At 38.2% G+C, this 24,849-nt stretch overlaps 1 protein-coding gene across 5 annotated transcripts in view; it reads right to left on the bottom strand.

Moving 5' to 3' along the window:
• SDK1 (sidekick cell adhesion molecule 1) overlaps positions 1-24,849 on the bottom strand; it is a 384,502-nt gene that overhangs the window by 342,992 nt on the left and 16,661 nt on the right. The window lies entirely within an intron of this gene.

Here is a 24,849-nt window from a genome sequence, read left to right as displayed (position 1 = left end):
GGTTATGCACTGCTGATAGATGCTCTCAGGCATTTTGGGAGTGGGGAGGGAAAATAAGAATTCCAAGCTATCCATCAAAGGTATGTCACATTTCTTGGGCAATTCAGCATAATCTACTGAACAAACTCTAATAGATCTACAACAATTTTAGATCTATGTCTTGAACATTCAAATTCTGTATTGAAAAAATAGGCCATAGGGGAAAGAAATGGCCTAAGAATAAAAATAATTAATTCGATTCCTGTTGAAGTCAAAATTGTCATCATGAACTATACCTACCTTAAAAAATATCTTTCAAACTACTCTGCTTTCTCAGGGCATGTTCTTGTTTCATTTGAAGAAATATAATTATATTTTTATGTATGACCTTTACAGCCCCTTTGTCTCAGCTCAATAACAACTTCCTGGTAATTTCTTTCCACACAACATTCAATCTTACTTCAAGAAAACCGTAATAGAAAAATAAAACAATTCACATAAACAATGGCAATTCTGCCAAATGTTAAACTCAGGCTTTTCCACCTCTCAAATTAATATTAAATTTGACTTTTAGGCAGTTGAATGTGCAGAAAGCAGAGGCAAACTAAGGGACTGAAAACACTTCACTTTAGGGGCATTAAAAATATAACCACTGAGTTTAAGTCTAGCATTACTCAGTTAAGTTACAGATAGCTGATATTTAATTATTACCCAAGATTTTGTACTTGTGTATATTAAGTCAGAGAGGTTGATAGTTGTTAGAGCTTTCACAAAGCTCAAACCTCCTTTTTAAATGAAAAATAAATCTGTGAACTTCTATAAAAAGTCATGAGGAAAAACTAGCTTTAGATGTTGTAAGTTTTTTAATCATTCCTTGTGATCAAAAAGTGATTTTTCTTTTCTGAAATTATTCCCTATACTTACAGTTCTCCATCTGACCAGAATGGCAGTATGAAAAAGCTGCTGTTAACCTTACTCACTGCTAATTCCTGTTTTACTGCAAGCCTAGTGAACTGGCTCACAGAACATGCAATTACTGAAAGAACCCAGGGTACCTCAAACAAGGCTGAGGCTCCACAAACCTTCTCCTCAGCAGCCACACTGACTTTGGGGTTTTCCTTTCCTCCTACTCTACTCCCCATCCTTGTCCCCATTCTGCCCTTCACAACTGTTCCCAGGGCTGCACTGTGAATGTGACTGGGGAATTAATCCAGGTTGGGAACAGGGGAAAAAAAAGAAATATAAATAAGGGAATAATTAAATCAAATCAGCTTCCTGATTCAGTTCAGAGAGTACTCCCTGAAATAGCTGTAGGAATAAATCCACAGGGCCAAGGTGAGTCTGGGGAGGCAAAAGCAGAGTGGATGGAACAGCATCAGCAAATATTGCTGCTCAATCTCACTTATGGGGAAGCTGATAAACATTTCAGAAATTCTAAATGTCAAGCATTCACTATTTCAATTAAATACTGTTTGTCTGATGTATTTTTTAATGAATAATCTGAAAAAAAATGCCTACAACAATATTTTTGCCATTTGTTCTTTCTACAAAAAAGACATTCTCTTCACTCTGAAACAAAACACCTTTAAACAACAAAGGGGTACTAAAAAGGGAGATTTCTTAATATCCAATCTACTTTTTCTTCCTTCCATAACCACACACAGCTGAAGACCACTTTCTACACTCCCAGCATTTTAAAACCATGCTGAAGTGATTACAATGTATGGAAAGCTTTCACTAAAATTTCTGTCCATGCCCAAAATCACTGTTATCATTACACTGTTTATCTATTTTACTTTCTAAAGTGGCTTGTCATTCTCAGCAAATGCCAATATTTAAGTTAAAAAAGGTAATTAGAGAATATGATTAGAATTTGCTATGAAAGCAGGAATAGAAAACATAATATTTTAGTATCTAGAAGGTCAAAACTGTGCCAAACTCCACAAAGTTATTCACATATTTTATCATGTGCTTATTGCATATTTCTATGCATTAATTATAAAAACCTCCTGCAGCTGTAAGTGTGGCTTCTGTAATTATCACATTTCTGGAACACTTTAAAAATAAATGTATTTAGTGGAACAATTATAAATAAATGTTCAAAACAAAAGGCAAAGTTGTAGCCAAACAGAGCAACCTGTTCTTCATGCTGAATTTTGGAAACATGATGCTGCCAAAACTGCTGTAGCATGTGCCATTCAAAAATATTAGATTATGGTTAATTAGTACCATTAAAAATTACCATTAACACAAATGAGCTTCATAGCAGAGCAATATATCAGGGGTCAGTGCAGAAATATCAGACTCAAGGCATGAAACTAGAAAATACCCAAAGATGTTTCTTCCCCCAGACCTGATTTTACTGTTCACAGTGAGTGATAATCGATCTGCCAAGCACAAAGCTCAGACCCTACATTTCCATAGAAATACTGGCTCATAGTTAATAAAATTATATTGCATCCCTGCAGAAGTTTTCTGTGATTCACTGTCATCTTTCACCTCAATTAAGAATTTAATATGTAAAGTACGTGGGCCATATACTTTGGTTATTGGGCACAGCTGGCTCCGTTAAACCACAGAAAGACGCAGGCACCCACTGCACACAATACAGGCAGGAATTTCAAAGGTTCCTAGGAATTCTGAACTTGCTTGGTAGGTACCACGCAAACACAGACAGAAGTCCATAAAACAGAGCCCTAAATTATTTTGACCTGCTATGGAGACTTCAGTTTCAACAGAAGTTGAACAAAATGTCCAGTTGTGTCCATGAGTAAATTCACCTTTTGTGGCAAGCACAGAGAACGGGCCTGGGACTGTCCAGTGTGGAGCAGCCCAGCTCTGCCAGGCAGGAGCTGTGTCCAGAAATACGGGCAAATCCATCAGAAAAATACACATACATAGAGAATAGATAGAAGATTAGATAGATAGACAGATAGATAGATAGATAGATAATCTCTTCAGAAAATAAAAATCCAGGCAGAGGACAAATCCTGATCATGCACAGCATGATCTTTACACTAGCAGGATTTACACCCTTCGCAGTTGCTGTAGTAAATTAAATTAAGCTTCCCTGCCAGTTTGTTTTCTGGGTATTAGTACCTGCTCAAGAGCTGGATTAGGACCCTTCAAGGCCTTACAGCAGTCAGGATGTGTAAACAAGGGTAAAGGAACCCAGAGAGAATGTTCATCTAAATTTAATATCTCTATGAATACATAATTTAGTCCATCATATAGTAAAATTAAAGAACTAAATCTTATAGTTAACATTGTTTCCAAAAGAATTTAGAGTCCGCATACATAATTATGTGAAGATGACATCTGGTTCTATAGCAGAAGACACTAATTTGAGAGAAATCAATGAGTTTGCACTGAAAGACTGGAAACAGTCATAAAACCAAATATGATTTTTTTGTGTTGTCCCTCCTACTAATTTCTATTAGGTTTATATTTATTCTTTTTTCATCAATTTATGCATGCAACAAAATTCATAACAAAATTCTGACTTTGGGATCTATTACAAAATCTAGCTCCATTTCCATATCAAATACAAAGAGCATTATACAGAAGATTTAATGGAGCTTCCTGGTGGAAGGGATTGGTCTTAGCAAGATCAGCAAACACAAAGTTTAACCAGCTCACTAAATGTAGCTCCAGTGAAAAGACATGGATCAACTTAGATAAAACTCAACCACTTCATATTTCACAAACCTCTGCAAATAAATGCTGGGAAATGTTAAAATCACTACTTTAGGAAGCTAATCTTAAAGCACATTAAATTATGGTGTTCCTACTTCTTTCCATAAGTAATGGGGCCCAAATAGGATTAGGAATAATTCCAGAGGAAGATAAAGCATGAGTGTGGACTCCAGAAGAACACTGTATTAGTGTTAATTTAGCTAATGAAGGGAAGCACTTGTGGCAATATCGCTGCACAGGCCACTTGGATTCCATCAACTGACTTGAAGACAGCAAAACAACAGAACTACACAGATTTTCTTTGGAAAATTAAAAGGCTTCCAAGTTAGAATGGCCTAGAAATCGGAAAGAGGAAGTTACCTACTGTGAAAAAGAGTACATAAAATCAGGGCACTGGCTGCTCCCTGCTCCAGGACTGGAGCATAATGCTCAGTAGTATAAACACTCAAACAACTTCCAGATCAACTTCTTTAGTGAGTAAAAGCAGCAATTACTTTAATATTAGAGATTCTCTTCTCCTGTAGTATTTAATTCCTTGAAACAGCAGATAGAATAGGAATTTAAACCTAAATAGCTGGAAGAACTCTAAAATAGAACTAGTAGTTTATTCCACAGAACAAACACAGCTGAAATGATCTTTGATGTAACATGCAAATTCTAGAGAAATGTTTCAAAACATTGGCAAGATTTTTCCAAGCATCAAAAACAACTGTGATGTTTCCTGTAACACTCTGCAACCACACTGTAGCAAGGATGGAAACTCGGGAGAGCGGCAGCCGTGTCAAGAGCTGCACATGAAAGACAGCAAAATTCCCTGGATAAAAAACTGCAGAGCAGATCAATGTGTCAATATTTAATGCTGAAACATGCAAGGAGCTCCTTGTTTTCCCATATCCACACAGCCCAAAAAGACCAGAATTATTCTGCACTGCACTCAGTATCACTGCAGTAAGGGTTAAACAGAATAAACCCATGACCTGAACTTTCCAGGAGTGCACTCTGACACATACAGACATTCATCACAAACACAAGGGATCAGCAATTAACTCAGATTATATAAATAACAGTGGAAAACTGACCGTTTCATACACTGCAGGTCACCAACAATGTGTAAATATTTTCAAATGGCTTAAGGGCAACCAGAGGGCAAACACATCACCTTAGAGTTTAGCTAGTTTAGCATCATATTACAGGCTCATGAGATTATTACAAATGGTGGGTGGTTGGGGAGGCTTTTTTGTTTAGTTTTAAAGATGTGAAAGGGAAGATCTGATGCTATAAAATTGGAGAAAATCCTACAAGGAAAGAAACCAACTGAGATCTTCCATTGCATACTTAAAGTGCCATATTTTCAAGACTCTCTACAAAACTGAAATTCACTGGGGAGAGAAACAAGCATTGCTTAGACCTCATTAGAAAAGTATTTCAAGAAAGACTATTGCCTTGGCTTTTTTAAAAATATAACATAGCAAAAATTTAAGTTACAGACTTCAAAAGCTTTTTTGTACCTTACAGGAATTAAAAAACCCAATTGAGATATTACTAAAATAACAGTAAAAAGTACTTAAGTGTTACTATAACTAGAAGTGAATTATCAACTATATAGAGACTTGCCTGAGAAATTAATGAGTCCATGATTTGCTATGGGCATTCTTTGGAATATAAAAATACCATTTGTAGTAATTTTTTCCTATTAAAAGACTAAATTGCATTTTACTGCTTTCCAGCTATCCCTTTTTAGTGACAAAACAATACAATAAAATTAATTTTCAGACAGTTGTATGTTAAGTTTCAAGCCTCAAAATTAACAATACAGGAAGGTTGAAGTTTGGCACCTGGTATCTTGTTGGTTCTGTAGCTGGCTTAAAGGTTAAGACAACATCAAATCTGATAGGTGTGCTGGCCTGAGGTTTTTTCAATACAAATACAATAAAAATACATCCCTCTTCCAGATTTTTAAGTAATTAAAATCAACACTGCAATCTGAGGATTCCCTCCTGAAGCACAGTGCAGAGTGTTGGACTGACCTACAGAACCCCTTCACAAGCAACAAGCCACCAATTCCCTTTGCCTTTGCTATATTTCAAATTGAACAAGGAAAATTTCCTTCCAGTGAACACTCATTGTAATGTTTTGCTGAAAGGCAAGATCTTCTGAACTTGAGTTTATCCTGTGACCTTTTCCAGTTTCCCTGCATCTGCTCATGTCTTTACCTCCATTTTCTTTGTGCTACGATCAATCTGATCTGATGCCCACCATGTCTTCTGCCTTTTGCCCTTGCCCACTTCACACTGAAATGCAAATTCATTCCTAGATTGTTGTCATCTACAAGACCCTGCTTTCCCCTGTTATCAGCACACCACCGGGCAGAACACTTGCTAAGCAGCAATGACTCGCTGCACATAAATAAAAATTAAACTCAATTTAGTCTCTTAAGTTTGAAAAAATATTTTAAAACATGCAAAATATTTATATGTAAGGTTAATAAACCAGGAATTCCTCATAAAGTAGTACCAGAGCCTTCCAGTGAAGACTGAGAGATGGCGTTTTCAGTGTCAGCAAATCGTAAGCAGCAATAATTCAATTCTATATTTAACATTTTTTCATCATATTATTATTGAGTTAGGAATGAGTAAGAAAAAAAATTAGTACTAAGTTCAGATGAAACACCCACTGTTACTCATTAAGTAAGCTCTTACATCTTGGAAACATGAATTTTCCCTCCCACCTCACACCTCTAGCCCCAAGATCCATTTTTTAATCACATGCTGCCAACTAATATTTATGTAAACCTCTAAGGTCCCTGGATCGGGGCTATAGTAGCCTCTTGACTGTCCTTGTAGAAGTTGATGCAATTTATTCATTGATATCTGTCTATAAATGTAAAGCACCCTAAGGCAGAAAGCTAATTTCATTATTATCTTCAAATACGAAGTCCAGTGCTGGCATGTAGCAATCAGCAGCTTCACACTCCCACAAATCCTTGGTTACTTCACTCCACAACAAACACTTTTAACAATGTGTTTTCTGCAGTTGTACCAAACTCACACATTGCCCTGTCTTCTTACCACTCGAAGACATAAATTCTCATTTAATTTACACCAACTTTAGCAAAATTACTTACTCAGGTGTAGAAAAAAGTTTGTTATTTGTTCAGACCCACCTTCAAATAATCCCCTGCAGGGTCAAGGGGCTTCAATCACCCATCTCAGGCACCTTCTGACACTATTTTTGTTACATGGAGTCATTTGACTTTGTGTTCAGAGGCCAGCAGAGTTCAGCTCCTCCATCAGGTGACTTTATAAAGTCAGGCTATTCCCTCACATCTGGTGTTCCATGTGTTTACTGAGGCTCTGAGCTTCCCCTTGGCACAAACAAGTTTTACGACCTCTACTGCACTAAAAGAGGGAATGAAAAGTGGCAGAAACAGCAAAGAAGTTTCAGACTTCCATTGACCAAAAATATATTTCTTGGATGATTCTCTCCATGATTGTACATTCAAACCCTTGGGAAAGGAAAATGACTGCCTGCTTGGGGAATTTCTTCTCTCCACTTCTCCTCAGGATTGCTCTGATTGCAGGAACAAAGCACTCAGCTCAGGTGAACAGATTCACTGCCTGCAAACAAAGCATCTTCAAGATCTCCATTTTTTAAGACATGTTGCTGCCAAAGTCTCATGATACTTTGTCAGGGATGAATTAATTTTCTTGTCAGATTATACTCTTCAGAGGAAATCTTTCTCTGCACAAATATATTTGTGTCCTTTGCTGAGATGTAACAGTTTCATCTAATTTTGTTACTTGAGTAGAACAAGTGCTTTCATTTTGAATCCTGTGATATTTTAAATATTAATAAAATCAACATTTTGCCAAAAACTATTCATTCAAAACTCAACTTTGCACTACTGCATTCAAATAAATAAAAAGCTATTCAAAGAAAGAGGGAAGAATCTCCTTATAATTATACATTTTGAAACTTCTCTAGGCTTCTGATTTACCTTACCTCATTTTACTTTTTATTGGTCTTTTCCTGGACTGTTAGCACACTTAATAACAATTTTTTTTTTTTTTTAAGAAGCAGAAGTGAAGTCTGATGTAATACCCAAAGACAAGCAAGTATTTGGGTTCATTACTTAGAGACAAATAAGAACGGTGTTAAGATAATTCAGAAATTTTTATCCCCAAGAACACTACCACAAGTGATTTATCCAAGGGATACCTCGGAGAACCATACTCTTCCTCACCCAGACCCTCCAGCATTCAGCACAAAACTTCAGAAGGAAATCTATGGAATAAATGGAGCTAGAGCCAGTGACAGCAAAGCACTGTTAGAAAAGACATTTTCCCTCGCTCCAGTGGTATTTCCTGCTGTGCCTCACTTCTCCACAAAATATGTTCCCTGGATCTTTTTTTTTCCAAGCAATTGTATTTTTAAGAGATCAAGAGTTGCTCAGAAACAGCCTTGCTTTTACCATTAACATTTCAGAAGACAGGCAGAAATAGGATAATCTTCTCCTCAAAAATGTTTCTCTTTGTGTAATGTCAAAACTGTGGAAATTTAGCACAGGATGACATTTGCACAATAATTTTAGGTTTATCTCACTAAACTAAAACCATATGTGTTTTCATACCTTCTTATTCCACAATAAAAGTTATAGAGGTAATTAGAGAAAAGAACCCACCAAACTAATGTGTGACAATAATCACACCTATGACAAAACTGAAAAAGTTACATTCCCAAAATACAAAACTTTTGAAGTTGGATGGGATCTTTTTAATATCCAGGTTGCAGATGAAAAATCTGGTCTATCTGCTGTTTAACATATTTGATGTTGAACTTTTTGGATCCTCTTGACAAGGATCCACAGATGGCCAATTTGATAACTCAGAGAATTTTGAATGAACACGTAGATTAAAAGCTGCCATGAACTTATGGTACCAGCAAATGAAAACAACTATTTTTCTTTAAAAATAGCTGACTGTTGAGCTGACACTATTTCTTCTCATGACCTTATTTTTAGATGTCTTCAATCAAAACCACCCTAGGATATGAACACTCCTTTCCCTTGTCCTGGGGGTTGCTATTTGTGCCACAGTAAGAATGTGGTGAATTGTTACTTTTCAGTTCTATTCCTATAATTTAAAAAAAAATAAAATCAAGCTCCCGTTATATTTTTCAAGAACTTGGTCTATTTGCAACAAAGCAGTTTGTTCATCATGTCTTGACACTCGAAGAGCCTTAAGAAAGGAGCACAAAGGAAAAATGCAATTTAACATGAAATTATACAAATAAAGGGAAAATATCCACTTGACAACCTGGTTACAGAAAAATAGAGGTACAGAGAAATCTTTCATTAGTGCTTTGCCAGTGGCAGAGCTGGTGAAAGGCGTCACACTGGCTTGGTTGAAGGTCAAGGCTCCTTCCTGGAGGGCATGGGGTGTTTTTTTAGCTCTCCTGCTAACTGACTTGCCAGCACAGTCCAGTAAGCTCCATTTTCTCTTATTCTCCAGTATACTAAAAGCTTTCCTTACGAACAGTCGTAATTTCATACTGTGTTCAGATGTGAAAAAAAATCAATTTAAATTCTATTTCACGATAGAGTCAAATCATCAATTGCTGTCACACTATTGGACCTTCATGAAAACAAAGACACACACTCATCAAATCAACATGAGCTGAGATTTTCACTTATAATTATTAATTATCCCAAATCACCCAGTGCAAAACAACAACTAAATAACTATTTAGTGCATTACAACAAATTATCTTTAACTAAGGGTCTGAAATAAAATGTGCTCTCTGATGCTTGCTTATTGGATTGGGAACTGCATCAAAACAAGGTAACCCAAGAGCAGCATCCAGTTTCTTGCAGTTAGGCCAAGGATAAGCCCAGAGAGAGGAGTCTCAGAAGCTTAAGAAACAATTGTTTATGGAACAGTCACCCAACCAGGCATTCTCAACATCAAGGAGTAATTTTCCCAACACTGAAGAAAGCAAAAAAAAATCCTCTTCCTTGATTTTAAGAAAAAGAAATCAAACCACCCCACCCTGTCTCCAGATTCCAAGCAAAGCTTTGGAGGAAAAAAAACAAAAGAAAAAACAATAGGATCAATTTGCCACTCTATTTAAGAACATACAGATACTTCTTCACAGTATTTTAAGATAGACCAAAGAAATTAAAATTAAGAGTCTTGGTAACAATCATAGAGGAAAATAAGGTAAAACCAAGGCTTGTAAGAGGCAGTATTTTACAATAAGTTTAGAACAAGGAGTTTAGAAAGATAATCTAGAAAGAACATGCTTGATTTTCTCTCAAATACAATTAGTGATTGCTAAAGGTGCCAGAATTATTCTAGGTACAGAAGGCTATGCCAATGTAAATTGTTATACACGGCACTGCCCTAACTTATTTCACTAAAAAATTGGCCTAAACTCTACTCCATCAACAACAAAATAATTCCTTTATTTGCAGCATTGTAATGAAAAAATACACACAGATTAAGAATACTACCTGGTCTCGCTCCATCTGACTCTTTCTTTCACCACAGACCAAGAGAAGAGGAGAAAAGTTCAAGAGCAAGAGATTGACACAAATTGATCTTAAAAAAGGTTTTCACAGCCAATGGGTCCACTGCATACACAGAATAAAACTGACTGAAAACAAGTGAGGAAGGGGGGAGGTTGGCTACTGGTTACCACACGCTGACAGTTTGCAGAAATCATTTGTGAAATAAGAAGTGAGTGGATAGGCCAAAAATAATGTGAAGTTGGCTGTTTAAATAAAAAATAAAACCAGTCAAGAAGCAATCTGCAAAACAAGAAAAGCGTCAGTGATTGTTGAAGTCATTTAAGACTCTAAGGCTACCTGGAAATACAATAATGTTCTATGATATGTGATATTGCATTCAATTCTATTTTAGCCATACTCACAAGTTATTCCAGTATTTTTAATGGGACAATGCATAGTTGTTCCTACATATTCAGGAAAGGATATAAGAACATCCAAAATGTTTTCCTTTTGAGTTGAAATATTTGCTAGCAGAAAAAATCTATTAGCATTTATAATGCATCTTACATTACATATAAACACACAGTTATAACTAACATAACCAAATAAAATTGGAAATGAGCTGATGGAACTCTTAGGATTCATCTTCTACTAAAGTAAATTAAAAATATGCAAATTAAAAAGGTACAAGTAACTGTTGTGGTAACAAAAAAAACAATCACATTTTCCTCAATATGAGATATCTTTCATAATTTCTGGGCCAATTTTTTACTGTATTAAAGAAAAGGATCTGAGAAAATGGTTCACCCTCCCCAGGTGTCCTTTTCTCCTCCTTTTCTTTGTACTCTGATGGGAGCTTTCAACACTGCAGTGGAACTGGAGGAATTGTGATGACTACAGAGCATTTGCACAGTCCCAGAGCAGGGCAGGGCTTCTCCCCATCCTCCAACCCATCCTGGAAATCTTCAAGTTTGATTTGGAGCAGATTAACCTCCATTAAAAAAAAAAATCAAATATATACACATTTTTAAGAAGCTAATTTATCAAGTCAAATGATCAGCTGGATATTGAGGATGCAGCTGTTGCAGGTAAAACTGTTTGTTCTTCACAAAGCAGGTAAATCTCAGAAAGGTTTTACTGGTGGTTATAAAGTTCTGGTGGGGCTGGTGCTGTCAGAGTAAGAGAAGCCTTGGTATGAAAACAATATTGGAGAATATTTTAGGAGATGTAAACAGGGAGGTGAAAGGTGGGCACATTCCAAGTGAAATCAAGCCTCACGTTAGGCTCTCATTTCCTCCAGGAATCAAGAATTCAGAGCATCCAAGAGCTGTCTGCCCAATCTACCCACAGCACCTGATTCAGGCAGGACACTGCAAACACCCAAATGGTACAAGACTAATTTCCCTGCTCTAAAGCCAAGAGAGTCTGAGCACTGCAGATGAGCTTTATCAATTCAGAATGGTTTTAGTATTCAAATAATTGGCTGGATTTTACATGCTACCCCTGCTGTCTTCAACTCCTACCACATTACAATTCATATATTATGGATATATACATCCTGTTAGGGAGGTTAGCAGAATCCAGAAATGAAAAACCAGCACATTGAAATAAAATTTAAATGAAACATTAAACTCAGGTACTAGTGAGAATGACAATTACAGATTTACATAACAAACATGATGCTAGATCTATAAAATTCCGTTCTATGTTCTGTATACTCATAATTTCTGCAAATAATACTTTAATAACTACATTTTCTTAATCTGTCCTTCAAAAAAACTTTGCTGTATACATACATAATGTCATTTAAGCTTGCATCCATATCATTATTTAATTAGACAATAAGCCCTCCTCTCTCATAGTAACAGTAAATAACATTTATGTAAGATTATTTTGCACTTTCTACACCGTGTTAATTGTTTTCAGCATTTCAAATTTAGCTTTTTACTGTGAAATAACCTTGAAGAGCTGGCTGCAGCTATTTTTTTAAGCTTCACAACAGTCATAATTTTCCTAAGCTATATGCCTCAAAAAAATGTCAAGACCGATGCTAACTCAAGGTTACTCTCTCAACACAGAGACATCAGAAATTCGGACATGAGATTGATCTTTTACCTATGACAGTCACAAAATTCTTAGTTTTGGGGTTTTTTATTTTTAAGAAGTCCAGCCGTGCACTGGACACCAGAATCACAGTGCCCTGCTCCTCAATTGCATCTCAATAATATTACCTGGACATCATGGAAGCCAGGGCGAAAAATACCTGAAAAGGGCACAAAATTGCACATTTATGAACTGCAGAGTCCATTATTCACATGATTCTCCTAATAACAATAATCCAATGTACACAGGATGCTTTTCCTTGCATAAGGAGGGGAACTCAGGCCCCACAGAACACTCTGAGGGCTCTGCTTGTTCCAACCCCAGTGAGTGGATGCTCCAGAAGAAGAATGAGTGTTATTTACTTCTATTTATTTCTCAACTGCCGTACACAACCCCCTGCTCTTAACCACTAAAGTTTCCATCAACCTCTGCCTCTCTTTTCAGTCATTTCCCTCTCTTATTCTGTTTTGTAAATAAAGGCAAACAATAGCTGCTTGTTCTGTCTGCAATATCTCAGAATTTCTCTTTCTTGACAGAAAATTAAATTTCCCTTCTACACCTGTTAGAAGCCTTTATTATCTAAATACAAGCCCACATAAAAATCCAGATAAGAAAACTGCTTTCTTATTTTCAAAACAAGAAAATAAAAGCAACATTAGTTTGAATGTGCACAGAATAGCGTCTGAAATTTATTTTAAAGGTCCAAAAATTAAAGCTTTGCTTTTAAATCACTACTTTACAGAAAACACTAAATCCTGACATTTAGAGAGGATTTCTGTGATTCTTAACATTGCTCTTCTAAAATCCGAGGTTGTAGGTCTATTTCCTAAATAAGTTAAATTTTAGACTTTAAACTGTCTGGTAAAGTACAAAAACCAAATTACTTCCAACACCAGAAAATAAATCTCCTCGCTGTCAGCTCATGCACAAATCAGTTCTGCAGCAAGTGAGTAACCACTTCTCTAAAATATCTGTCAGCATCTCCACGATGCTGCAATGGATACACACGTGACCGGGGGCGAATTTGGGTTTTTCATGCTTCATTATCTACACAACCATGTTAAACACCAGCTAATCAACTCCATTTCATTTCTATATGTGCATGTCTTTGGAAAGGCAAAGTTTGAAAACTTACATTTCAAACCCAGAATATCTTTCAGTAATTAGATCAGAATTGTTATTTTGCTCTTCTTTTCAAACAGGCAGTTGAGGGGGGATGGAGGGAGGTATTGAAAGAGATTTCTCGATCCCTTAGGGGTTAACATTTGTATAGCTGTCTCTCTTTGTTGGCACAACCCAATTTGAAAAGAAAGAACCATCTGCCCAGCTGTCTGGAATCCAGCCCTGTCTGATAATTCCCATGTTGAAAAATAAACATTTCCCAAACCCCATTCACTCAGGATACTGATTCCCTTTTCCTACAGCTCACAACCAGGATATCGAGCAACACCTTTGGAAGCCATAAAAATCACTGAAACTTTAATTTTGAGTTGGAGCTCTGATGTTTCTCTTTACATGATGTTTCCGATGCTTCTATGACATACTATTTTTCAGGAGTTGCAAATTTTGCAATTTGGCTCATGAAATAGAGCAATTACCTAAAAAATCTCAATTAATTCCATTCTAGTTTGTGTGATTATAACCAGCACGACTATGAACTCTCTCAAGGAGCAAGTGATCTGAGTATGATATTGTAATAACAATTCTGGTATGTAAAAATTAATTCAATAAAAAGCCTATAAAGTGGTAGTAATAGAATGTTATGGAGTGATTATCAGAAAGATCTGTTCTTGAGTAAATAACTTCAAACTGGCCTCATTAGTTTTTTCCCAAACACTACGATTACAGTTCAGACTAATTCAAGAATGGGTAGAGGATACTAAACTACCACATGCTCCTAAACATCTGTAAAGAAATGGGTTTATTTTTTTAATTTTCATATTTCAGCTCAGATTTGGGGCCTTTTAAAAGAAAGGATGAGAAAATTGTTTCCTCATGTAGCAGAGAACATTTGGACAAGGTGGATCCATTCAACTCCCTCATCTCCTGAAGACCTCAAGCACCAGTTGTGCAAAACTGAGCTCTCCTCAGCTTTTACACTTCATTGAGTTTAAGACTGAACTAAAGTGCAATTTTTAACCTTTCTTTTTAAAACTCAGTAGCGACCATTGCCTTTCAGACTCACAAAATCCACCATTTTTCTCTCAAACCACCCCTCACACTGGCCTGTACTTGAGACAGTGTTTTCTGTCTCAATCACCATTAACAGGTAAATCCTCTGCTCACTCTGAATGATCCAATGACATCTCATGACTGCAAAGGTTCAGAAATAAAGAAAAGGGCTGGCAACTGTGTAGTATTAAAACAACTTCTATTATTGCTTTAGAATATCTCATGTTTTCTCAGGTAAATATGGTTTGCAAGGAAATAATAATTAAAGTTCATCTGTTTAAGTGCCCAAAATTAAAACATCCCCAAATGGGCAATTCCTTTTGTACACCAGTTCAGAAAACTGTAGATAATCCAGTCAAAAGGCTACTACATATGTAAAAATGGCAGTGAAACTACTCCTCTCTTCTATTTCTTTGCTGTCACAAAATTGGATGTTTCAAGTAAGACTAATCAGAATAAATAAATAAATAAATAAAAGACTGCAGAACATTATCTGGGTTTTACAAGGCCTCAATGCAAAGTAATTCTCCATCTGAATCCTGTGACAAAGTGTTGGGAGGCATTAGTTTAAGGAAGAAAGTTGGTCTGATTGCAAAGCTTAAATTGCAGAATTTCTCTTTCCAAAAATGGCAAACAGCTTGTACATACAAAACCACCATTCTTATAACTGCTAATTGCAGAAAAATAAACAACCATTAGTTATGAAAATGCTTTTTAGCCCATAATTTTCCATCTTGAATGCTCTGTCTAGATCCAACAGCATGTCCCACCCAGTCTGTGAGGATATTTCTTGCAAGCACAAATTTAATATATGGTATAAAAATATCCCAGCATTATGAACCTAATCTCTTTCCTTATCTTTCCCTCCCCTTTTAATTACAAGCTATTATGCTGTTCTAGACTATTTCTTCTCATCTTCACTTCTGTATCCTTCCCTATTGCAACACACTTATCTGCTCCTCTCCATCTTCAAATAGTGAGTAAAAATTTCAGCACTGAAATATTTAATTTTCCTGCTCCAGCACTGTGCTCTGTCCTCTGATTTCTCAATCCTGCAGCAGCAATATGCTCAGATTTGTATGCATGAAAAATTCCCAATATAACCCTACCACACCTCATAAAAAGGGAGCCCACTCTCCTCACTTTGACATGATAATTAAATAAGAGAAATGTTGCTGCACTGATCCCAAGCAAAACACTATTATATGTCATCATATATCCAATATGAATTCTCCACTTGAGCAGATACCAAGTTAAATTCAGAAAGAAATACAACAAATTAGCTTCTGCACTTCATTAATACTGTCAGCTTCACTCTAACAAAGAAAACCCCAAGCCCCCACCACATCAAAGAAACCCATTAGGTTACCAAAAAAAAAAAAAAATTAAAGAGAAAATGTATTGGAGTTTAAATATATACCTTTTCAGCAATTTTTTTTAAACCTACCAAAACTGTGTGATATTGATTGCTAAGTCTTAATTCTTCACAAAATAATGCTTTGCTATCTGACAGAGCTCCCAATTCAAACCTACACCACTTCATAGACTCTTCATTGGTACAGTGCTCTGCATTAAACTTACAGGGAAAAAAAAGTATTTAGTTGATTTATAATAAATTATTTCATGGTCTCACACCCATATGATACTCAAAAAAAATGTGTTTAAAAAAGCAGAGCACAATGTGAATCTAAAACACTGAATTCTGTGGAACACTGCCAGCAGACACAAGGTGTTTGGTGAGTTAGGCAGACAAAAACCATATCCAGAACTTTCACAGGTGTGAGAAGCAGTTTCAGAACTGTAAAGTAAAAATTCAGAATGTCAATACATGAATCATCTTTGTACCACGAATACCAGACAGCTATTAATAATCCTCTCCTTACTTGGGAAGGTAAAAAATTCAGTAACATTTCAAAAATATCCCAGTCTTTCTGCCCTCAATTGCTTTCCTGAGAACAGCAAGAAAGTTGGTTCATGCTTTCTCCTTCAGAAGTTAAGGATGAGAATATGGAGACTGGGAAACTGCAGCACCACAAAGTTTCATATGAAGTCCCAACCACTGTCACATTTAAACCACCCCAACCCCCCCCCCCCAAAAAAAAAAAAAAAAAGCCAAAAAAAACCACCTTCTACTGCTTTTCAAAGACATTCTGACTGACTGGGGAGCACAGGACACCTCTAGCTTTGATATGTCAAGGAGGTATAATGCAAAAAGAGATATTATTAAAAACTCAGTGGCAAACCCAGGCTTTCTTCCTTTTTTCCTCCTGGAAGAGAGGAAAGATCCTCGGGTTAGATATCAACAGAATTCCTATTGAAAACAAGAGCTTTCATAAGCACTGCGATGTCGTTACTTTAAAAGGTTAAGAAAAACTTTGTCTTTTGCAGAAGGCTTTTGAGGTTTCTGAATTTCATTTTCTTCTTAAAGGTGAGAAGTTCACTTAAGCATTCCATAAACTACAGTTTGAAATATTCAGTCCTAAATATTTCCACTAAAATGAAAACCTTATAAAAACTACTATTATTTTGATTTAAATGTTCCTGTGCAAGTAAAGAAAGGCCATTTGATGCTGCTGTGTGTCCTGACAAGTTATTTGACTCCCCAGATGAAAGTTGTGTTGCACACACATGAACTGGGCATACTGGGGATTAATTAGAGAGCCAGCAATGCTTCTGGAAATTCCTCACCAAAGGGAGGGAAGTGCCATGAGACAAAAAACATTGTGTGCCCAAATATCTGTTATAAAACAAACACCAAGAATTCCAAGACCATTGAGCTAAAGAGTTTTTCAAGAAAGCAAAAGCTGTGTGTGTTGAAAATCAGGGAGCTGTAATTATAAAACACCAAGATATTAATTTAGTTAAATACTGATTTGATTAAGACATCATTTAAAAAATGCTTAAAATCCAAACGCCAAGGATCTTGAGAAACTTCCCCTACCAAGCTAAAGGCAAATTAAATTGTCTATTACATATAAAACCGGACGAATCTTGTTGCAGGGGAAGTTCCTGCCAGCAGGCTGAATTACTCAGCCTCCTTATCCACCCAAGTGATGTGAGTAATCTATTCCTGCTAACAAAACAAACCAGCCACACACGAAGAATTGCTTCATCCTCCAGTAGGTGAAGGCTGAGGTCCATCACCTGCTGGAGGTACCTGGAGTTGAGTGCTTCACATTCCATTTACCAGAAAGGAAGAACTCTCCTGATTTGTTTTGAAACTGAGATTTCTATTCAACCATTTAATTTAAGTTCAAGGCAGGAGGCAAGTAATCAGAGTGGATACCTGGTGACCATTTAACAAAAACAAGAAACAAGTTACTTTGGATAAATACAGTTTCTTATGGTTGGGGCCTCTTAAAATCAGTTTTGATGTTTACCTGCAACAACTTATTTTTAAACTAATGGAACTGAACTCCCAAGAACAACACCTTGCTCATTTTGACACCCATAATACAGGTAGATAAACTGCATTGTATCTCCTGCCTGTTTCTTCCAGACAGCCACAGATCTATGAAGGATAACACAGAAGACAAGTTCCCATAAAATCCTAACCCTGTTAAAGTTACTGGGGCTTCAGCTGTATACTGAATGTAGTAGATGATCTTGCATGAAATATCCCTTCAAATGTGCAGGCCATTTTCTGGGATCATTTTCTCTTGAGAAGGTAACTGGATAGCCAACAAGTCATTAGTTATCCAGAAAGCCTCCTGTAATTCTTAGCTCATCAAATCCTTCAACAGGTTGAACACGAAAACTGAATGAAACATGTATTTTCTGACAAAAATCTAATGGATTTTGTTAATATTGATTTATTTGCTGGATTAGCCTATACTTCTCTTGCACTAAAAGGAGAAGAAAAATCCATTTCTTAACTGGAAAAGGAACGTTAAACCATCACCTTCACATCTCTTTCACATTTTAAGTTCTTAATCCTACATTAAAGTGTGTCAAATCCTTTATCTTCCCAACTTGAAACACACATAGCCTCCTACACCGCACCGAAGGTGTTTTTACTGAGCACTCGCTGCTCCAGACATCCTCCTGTACATCCATGCCCGGCTCCTGCGGCCACTGGGGCAGGAGCTGAGCAGCGTCTGCTCTCCATCCCTCCGCGGGCGCTAACGGGGACGGCGCCCGCATCGAGCGAGCCTCTGTCGGTTAACAGCCCGGGCTGGGGAGGGTCCGGGCGGTGTCTGAGGGCGGGCTCGGGGTCGGGGCTGGGCTCTCTCGGGGCACTCTCGGGGCTCTCTCGGGGCTCTCTCATGGTCTCTCGGGGTCTCTGGGGCTCTCTCGGGCTCTCTCGGGCTCTCTCGGGCTCTCTCAGGCTCTCTCGGGGTCTCTCGGGCTTTCTCGGGGCTCTCTCGGGGCTCTCTCGGGGGTCTCTCGGGGGTCTCTCGGGGGTCTCTCGGGCTCTCTCGGGGTCGGGGCTGGGCACTCTCGGGGTCTCTCGGGTTCTCTCGGGCTCTCTCGGGGCTCTCTCGGGGCTCTCTCGGGGCTCTCTCGGGGGTCGCTCCCGCCCCGCCCGCGCTGCCTGCGCCGCCCTCTGCCGCCCTCTGGCGGTACCGCCGCGGCTTCGCACGGCCCCTGCAGCCCCCGCGCTGCGGGACCGTCCCGGGGGACACCCGAGAGACACGCGGGGGACACCCCAGAGACACCCGGCCTGTCCCCGCCTGGTCCCCAGGGACACCCGGCCTGTCCCCGCCCGGCCGCGCTCCATTCAAGCGCCTTTCAGGCTGCCTCCAACTGGATATGCCCCAGCACTGGCTGCTCATCTTCTTGTGATGATTTCAAAGCTTCCCGGTCCCTGCAGCGGCGCCGTGGGTGACACAGCTCCATAACCCCATGGGGACACCCACGAGCTGCAGATCTTTTCACATCACTCTCCTCCAGAGTTCCAGTCTTATACATAGCTTATTTACTCTACGAGATTTGGGAACAGAAGACAAAGTAACTGCACAGTTTAAAAGAAGTCGCACGATGCATGATGACAAGATAAGCAAAAAAAAAAAATTATCTTCCAATTGTCAGTTCCCTTGAGCTTTGCTTCTATTCTTGAGCATTTGTGAGAATTCAGATTACAAATTTCATGCACTGGGTCTCTGATCTCCTGGCTTGTCCTGAAATGTGAACTCTGGTCCTACAAAGAGCTTTCTTTGGCAAAAGTATGAGCTCTTATCTAAACAAAAATTCCCATTCTAAAAGCTTACACTCCTGCTCTTCTCTTTCGGCCCATTTCAATTTTTTTTTAAACCCACTCCAACACCTTTTTTTTTCTTCACCCAATGAAAATTCCTCCTTCTCCCTGCAGCTAAGCACATGCAAGCAGTCTTCTTCTTTAAATAACTTTGGCATTTCCTTGGGGAAAGAAACTCAAACCCTGCAAGTCCAATTAACAACGCAATAGAATTTTTCTTGAGCCACAGGTACTATTTCCTTAAATTCTGAAATCTTCCATCCTTTCTACACTTCAAGATTCTTACTTTGTAACTGGCCTGCAAGCATGCAGTCCTGCAAGAGGAGCACTTAATGCAACTGCTATGAAGCAAAAAGGAAGCTGGACTTCAGTCACTGATAACCGAAATTCTGTAACTCAGTTTTATCTTAAGAACTAAGTTAATGGTGTTTCCTCCCCAGCTGAGCAGTCCTGAGGAATTCATACCACAGGGAATGCTGAGGGTGTCTGACTTAGCAAATGTTCAGACCTAAAGGATTCTCATCAGATATCCCTGAAAGGTGACTGACTTCATCATGAGAATACACTGAGAATTCACCAGACTGCCCAGAATCGTATCTGGAACGAGCAGAAAGCTCCACCATCACTCCTGACTGAAGGCTGCAAAAGTGATAGTGCCTACAGAAAGTTGTTTTCTTCTGGGTGTTTTTGTTGTTGTGTTTTGTGGGTTTTTTTCCAATGAGGGTCCTAACTGCCAACTCTTCCTCAGCACTCTTAAGACTTTGCAAACAGTTTTCCAAAACTTGGCTGAGTTATCTCTTGAGGACACAGTATGGATATGTGTTTACTTCACCAACAAAGGACAGCTCAGTTCCGTTCTTTTCAAATTTCAATGCAAGCAGCAAAGGCTCATCAAACCCATGAAACAGAAAAGGATTATGGATAGCAGGTGTCCAAAATACCATCTACTTTAGCAATCTGGAGTACTGGTAGCAGCAAAAGCAATTAGACTCTGAACTCAAGAAAATTTGCTTTTTATAGCTCGGATAGTTAAATAGTGAACAGATTGACAATGGAATATCTGGAATCTCCCTTCCTGAAGTTCTTAGAAAAGAGATTAAATAAATATCTGTCAGAAATTGTGTTGCCATGATTGATCCTGCCATAGCCCATGAGAATATACTGTTGAACCTTTGAATCCCCTTCCAGCCCCCTTGCTTTCTTCTTCTGAGTCACTGAATTGTAGCATCTGCATCACTGTGTTTGAGTTAATTTATCTTTTAAAACCACACTCAAAATTAAAAATATTTACTTCAGCCAAGAAGCAGCAGATGATCACAAAACGCTCATAGCCTTATGGCCATGGTGGAGGAGAGTGAGTCTGGAAGAGGGAGATTCCAGCAAGGTGAGGGGCTCAGAGGCAGGTGTGAGGGGCTGGGAAGGTGTGCTGCTGCCAGCACACTGCACCGAGGCAGGGAGCTGCGTCTGCCATTCCTGCCACTGATGGAAAAGGACAACGCTGGGAGGACTGGCTGCCAGTGCTGAGAGTCTCTTTACACAGGACACCGAAGCAGTGTCCAGCAGCAGCCAGGGCTGGCTGTTCCCAAAAGGAGAGCAAAGCAGGACCAAGTGTGATCCCAGGCCAGGGGCTGCCCCTGGCATTCAGGTGCAGCCCCAGAGCACCTCAGCACAGCAGGGAGAGGAGGAACAGGGAGTGGAACCCGCTGACAACCCCAGACAGGACAGGAGACAGTGACACTGGGGCACAGCAGAGACAGAAATGGGTACAGGGACAGCACCAGGCACAAGGCACATCAAAGGGACCCATCCAGACTCTCACACAGGGCTGGGATCCCTGCAGCAAGTAAGGACCAAATTCCCAGCCCTGAGCTGAAAAGGCTGGGGGCCCAGGGGTGGAAGGTGTGGCTGGAGGGCCCTGGTAAAGCTGCTCAGGGAAATTGTGACCTCATGTCCCCAAGGCCCTGATGGGCTCAAAGCCTTTGTGTACATTGAGAGAGGAAAAGATGGCAGGTGGACCACAGCCACACCTCCACTCTTTCAGTCCAAACAGAATTACACCAGACAACTGCTGATTCTGACCACCTGAAGCTCTGACATTACTAAATGCAGACCACTTTGTGTCAAGTCAAAATAAGCCTAGAGATGCTAGTATAAAAAAAGAAGATGCCCTGAATAGAGAGCAAAAACATGTGACAAAACTTCAGTGATGCTCCTGACAGTTTTTGTAAAAATATTAAACTACTGGCCCAAAAGTACAAGAAATTCTGCACACCACTCAAAAATCTCAAAAAAAAGAAAAAAATCTAGAGCAAACAAAGCCAAGCAAGACCAATAGAAAGTTCTTCATTTTCTAAGAACAATGTACAGAATTTTTTTTTTATGAAATACCTCAAATGACTAAGAGGGGCTTTTTTAATACAAATTATGATATAATTGAATAGGGTAAAGCATGCTTGACTTATCAATAATATCACTTCTCATGTAGCTGAAATTAAGCTTTTGCTGAAGTACCACTGAATTTGGCCTATGAAAAGAGTATTCATTTCATTAGTTTTAATAAAATTGTATGGAATCATTGCTCAGTGATTTGAGTATGGGACTTGGATAAATGAATACCATAATCAAACCAGCGTTCCAAAACGAAAAATAATGAATTAATTCTTGGAAATGTTCTTCAGCATCAGTTTCTAGCAAAGAACCCTTTCACACCATGACTCAGGTCAAACTGCCTGTAGCCCACTTGCCCTGGCTTAGCAAGTACCTCTCGTGTTGCTAAGATGGAGAAAAACGTTTTTTAGAAAAGGCAGAAGCGTACATGTAACAACATTTAATTGCAGCTAATCTGAACAGAAAACAGTTAAAAGCAGCTAGTTTTAACATATTCTACTATTTAAGATCTAAGAAGTGTGTCTGTGCTCTACCCAGCTCTTTGACATCTGCTTCAGGCAGTTCAAATCACAAACCCAGCTTCAGTGTCACTGGAGAAGAGCTGAGCACTTGAGATTCTCAGCAGCTGCTTCCAACAAGGAGTGCAAAACCTTGGATAAGGTTGGCTGGAATATTTCAAATTGCACACGTGATTCAGAGGGCAGGGACAAGATCATGGAACCTCCCACTTGAACTCTGCACCATTACTGCAGATTATTCCAAGGTACTCAAGACAGTTTTTCAATTCAGAATTTATCTCTGCACAGCCCTGTAGAATGGGGAACAGAGGGAGATCAATGACAGTTCTAACACAATAAATTTTAAAATGGGGAAAAAGAAAGACAAATCTCCTTCCATGTAAACAGTATGATGGCAAAAGTAACTTTCTTTTTTCCTGGAGCTTTTTCAGTTCATTTAGTTCAAGCTTTTCAGTCATTGGCTCTATACTAGTAAACGCCCATAGAACTTGACTTGATAATTTAATTTTCCTTCTTTTCCTAACACAATGTATGTAACTAAGTCCCAGTTGATAGATTAAGGGGTCATTTCAGTCAATCTTTTAAACTTGTTTTGCAATTTTTTTTTTCTTTCCTGACATTGCTCCATCCCCCCTGAGAAAATAATCTTAATTATTTCTAAGCTAAGTATCCTTTTAGATATATAAAACTACTTAAAATACAAACATATGTTAAACTGAGCTTTGCTCTTTTATTCACAAGTATTTATCTGCAATTTTTCCATCAGACCAAGCCCCAAAGAAATGTTGTCTGAAAGGGAACAAACACAAAATTAACAGAACCTCCAAGACCTCTTCAAACATCTGTCTGCTTATAACGCAGATAAATACCCCAGATACTTCTCAAAGTCTTCTAAGTATGGTGCCATTGAACATACTAATTTCCCTGCCAATTGTACATTTTTATGTACTAGAAACTAGGTTGATGTCAAAGAACTGAAAATTACAAACCATATGTCACACCAGAAGCAGCTTATAAAGATTAGCATATTTATAAGACAAAAAATGCATTTTAAATAATGCAAATATGAAAACATCTTTTTATTTGTAAAAGCATTTTTTCCCCAAATCAACCTAAAATATGCTTTTCTACTTCACTTTTACAAGATCAAAGAAATTAGATTTCATCCTCTAAGAAAGATCTTAGACTAATATCTGATATGGTGGAAAATGCCAACAATCAATAATTTATCCTTTCAAACTCTAATTCTAGGCTCTAAACAATAATCCATTTTTTCAAAGATAAAACACAGAAGTCAGTCAATTTGGTAATGGTCATAATGGCCCAAAACATCCCAAGCTGAAAACCACACAGGGCAAGACTGAAATTAGGACTCTAGTTTTTAACTGAAATCCAGTATTTTTGACGCAAACCTATTTTTTCACATTTGTATCTCAATTCATTTCTACAAACTTTTTAGACCAGCTCTTTTTAAACTTTTTTAAAGCCCATTCAAATGCTAATTGAAGATGAACAATTAAAACCATGTGTTTTCAGCATATGACCAACATGCAAATTAAAATGTTATTAAAAACAAAAGTAGTGGACAATTAGCAAGATAATCTTATTTTTATTATGGTCATTAACTCTCAGAAGAGCAATAAAGCCAGAATAATATTTTTCTGCTTCCCAGAGATGTGGTTCCCTGCAAAGCTGAGGGACCAACATGAACTTGAATGTATTTCTCATGAATTTTGTTGTATTCCTTGTGTTGCTAATACATCATTTAAAAAATTGAATTATCAAAATAATCACAGAATCAGCAAGGCTGGAAAAGGCCTCCAAGATCATCGAGTCCAGCTGCTGACTGATCACCACCTTGACCAGCAGATCATGGCACCAAGTGCCTTCATTTTTAATGAAACAACCCCAGGGACAGTGACTGCAGCACCCCCATGGGCAGCCCCTTCTAATGCTTCACCACCCCTCCAGTAAAGAAATTCTTCCTAGAATAGCAGGCCAGAGAACACTATGTGCTAGTTAAATATATATTCTACCTTGCAGGAAAATGATTTGTTATACAGGAGTCCTCATAAAAAATTTTCAGAAAAAGTTTTCAAATTGTGAAAACCAACTAAAAATAACTTTCAATAATTAAAAATACCAGAAAATAAAAGAACTGTAGAGATGCCTTGGATGATGAGGCCAGTTTTCCCCATTACTGTGGCATTCATTTAAAAAACCTAAGGCCCCAAGTATCAGATTTTTTATGTTATTAGCACTGCTCTATTAACTAGTCAGTATAATAA

The sequence above is a fragment of the Taeniopygia guttata genome, chromosome 14, assembly GCF_048771995.1.
Source record: "Taeniopygia guttata chromosome 14, bTaeGut7.mat, whole genome shotgun sequence".
Taxonomy (NCBI): Eukaryota; Metazoa; Chordata; class Aves; order Passeriformes; family Estrildidae; genus Taeniopygia; species Taeniopygia guttata.
Note: the sequence above shows the minus strand (reverse complement) of the source record. Positions and strands in the feature narration are given on the sequence as shown.